This window comes from Pteropus vampyrus, unplaced genomic scaffold (genome assembly GCF_000151845.1).
Source record: "Pteropus vampyrus isolate Shadow unplaced genomic scaffold, Pvam_2.0 Scaffold361, whole genome shotgun sequence".
NCBI classification, from domain to species: domain Eukaryota; kingdom Metazoa; phylum Chordata; class Mammalia; order Chiroptera; family Pteropodidae; genus Pteropus; species Pteropus vampyrus.
The window spans coordinates 747,430-750,089 of record NW_011889142.1 but is presented as its reverse complement, the minus strand read 5'-3'; the positions used below and the strand labels follow the sequence as shown (position 1 = coordinate 750,089).

At 49.0% G+C, this 2,660-nt stretch overlaps 2 long non-coding RNA genes across 2 annotated transcripts in view; both read left to right on the top strand.

The window, feature by feature from the left end:
• LOC105305071 overlaps positions 1 to 2,660 on the top strand; it is a 30,950-nt gene that overhangs the window by 21,290 nt on the left and 7,000 nt on the right. The gene's annotated exons all lie outside the window — the stretch shown is intronic.
• Positions 750 to 2,660, top strand: part of LOC111731314 — a 3,141-nt gene continuing 1,230 nt past the window's right edge. The window contains exons 1-2 of the long non-coding RNA XR_002777068.1: positions 750 to 773; positions 1,378 to 1,380. This is a non-coding gene — a long non-coding RNA (uncharacterized LOC111731314). The remainder of the gene's footprint in view (positions 774 to 1,377; positions 1,381 to 2,660) is intronic.

The window sequence follows — 2,660 nt, the reverse complement described above, 5'->3', positions numbered from 1 at the left end:
TGAATAGCATTTAAGCCCCTTACCAGCCTTCAGATCGCTGTGCGACATATGGTGAGTGCAGGTGGGTGGACTATAGAAAACTGGGACTGTATGGCATTTAAGCCCCTTACAGTCCTCAGCTCCTTCTGAGACAGTTTGGTGAGTAGGAACATGCGGACTATAGAAAAATCGGACTGTATGGCATTTAAGCCCCTTATCAGCCCTCATTCCCTCTGTCAGATTTGATGAGTGGGTGAGTGGGCACCTCAGATAAACGGGACTGGATGGCATTTAAGCCCCTTAACGGCCCTCAGTTCGCTTTGTGACAATGTGGTAAGTGGGTAGTGGGGACCTCAGATAAACCGGACTGTATGGCTTCTAAGCCCCGTAACAGTCCTCAGCTCCCTCTGCGACAATGTGAGTGGGAGGGTTGAGACCTCAGATAAAGTGGGGACCTCAGATAAACCGGACTGTATGGCTTCTAAGCCCCGTAACAGTCCTCAGCTCCCTCTGCGACAATGTGAGTGGGAGGGTTGAGACCTCAGATAAACAGAACTGTATGGCATTTAAGGCCCTTAACAGTCGTCAGTTCGCTTTGCGACATGCGGTAAATGAGTAGTGGGGACCCTAGATAAATAGGACTGTATAGCATTTAAGCCCCTTACAGTCCTCAGCTCCCTCTGTGACAGTATGGTGAGTGGATGAGTGGGCACCTCAGATAAACGATCTGTATGGCATTTAAGCCCCTTTCAGTCCTAGGTTCGCTCAGTGACAATGTGGTGAGTGGGGGCATTGTGACCTAAGATAAATGGGACTGTATGACATTTAAGCACCTTACAGTCCTCACTGCCCTCTGTGACAATGTGGTGATGAGGGGGTTGAGACCTCAGATTAACAGGACTGTATGATATTTAAGCCCCTTACAGTCCTCAACTTCCTCTGTAACAATGTAGTAAGTGGGGGCGGGCGGTCTATAGAAAAACGGGACTGTATGGCATTTAAGCCGCTTACCAGCCCTCAAGTCGCTTTGCAACAATGTGGTGAGTGGATAGTGGGGACCTCAGATAAATGGGACTGTATAAAAAACGGGACTGTATGGCATTTAAGCCCCTTAGAGTCCTCAGTTCCCTCTGCGACAATGTGGTGAGTGGGGGCGGGCAGACTATTAAAAAATGGGACTGTATGGCATTTAAGCCCCTTACAGTCCTCAGCTCACTCTGACAATTTGGTGCTTAGGGACCTCAAATAAATGGGACTGTATGGCATTTAAGCCCCTTAACAGCCCTCAGTTCGCTTTGCGACAATGTGGTGAGTGGGTGAGTGAGAACCTCAGGTAAACGGGACGGTATAGCATTTAGGCCCCTTACAGTCCTCAGCTCCCTCTGACAATTTGGCGAGTAGGTGAGTGGGGAGCTCAGATAAACAGGACTGTATGGCATTTAAGCCCCTTACAGTCCTCAGCTCACTCTGACAATTTGGTGCTTAGGGACCTCAAATAAACGGGACTGTATGGCATTTAAGCCCCTTACAGTCCTCAGCTCCCTCTGCGACAATGTGGTGAGTGGGGGGATTGAGACCTCTGGTAAACGGGACTGTATGGCATTTAAGGCCCTTAACAGTCCACAGTTTGCTTTGCGACATGTAGTAAGTGAGTATTGGGGACTCTAGATAAATGGGACTGTATAGCATTTAAGCCCCTTAGAGTCCTCAGCTCCCTCTGTGACAATTTGGTGAGTAGGGGCGTTGAGACCTCAGATAAATAGGACTGTATGGCATTTAAGCCCCTTACAGTCCTCAGTGCTCTCTGCGACAATGTGGCGAATGGGGGGATTGAGACCTCAGATTAACGGGACTGTATGGCATTTAAGCACCTTATCAGCCCTCAGTTCCCTCTGTGACAATTTGGTGAGTGGGTGAGTGAGAACCTCAGGTAAACGGGACTGTATAGCATTTAGGCCCCTTACAGTCCTCAGCTCCCTCTGACAATTTGGCGAGTAGGTGAGTGGGGACCTCAGATAAACAGGACTGTATGGCATTTAAGCCCCTTAGAGTCCTCAGCTCACTCTGACAATTTGGTGCTTAGGGACCTCAAATAAACGGGACTGTATGACATTTAAGCCCCTTACAGTCCTCAGCTCCCTCTGCGACAATGTGGTGAGTGGGGCGATTGAGACCTCTGGTAAACGGGACTGTATGGCATTTAAGGCCCTTAACAGTCCACAGTTTGCTTTGCGACATGTGGTAAGTGAGTACTGGGGACTCTAGATAAATGGGACTGTATAGCATTTAAGCCCCTTAGAGTCCTCAGCTCCCTCTGTGACAATTTGGTGAGTAGGGTCGGGCAGACTATAGAAAAATGAGACTGTCTGGAATTTAAGCCCCTCACAGTCCTCAGTGCCCTCTGCGACAATGTGGTGAGTGGGGCGTTTAGACCTCAGATAAATGGGACTGTGTGGCATTTAAGCCCCTTACAGTCCTCAGCTCCCTCTGAGACGGTTTGGTGAGTAGGGGTGTGCGGAGTATAGAAAAATCAGACTGTATGGCATTTAAGCCCCTCACAGTCCTCAGCTCCCTCTGTGACAGTGTGGTGAGTGGTGGGATTGAGACCTCATATAAATGGGACTGTATAGCATTTAAGCGTCTTACAGTCCTCAGCTCCCTCTGTGACAATTTGGTGAGTG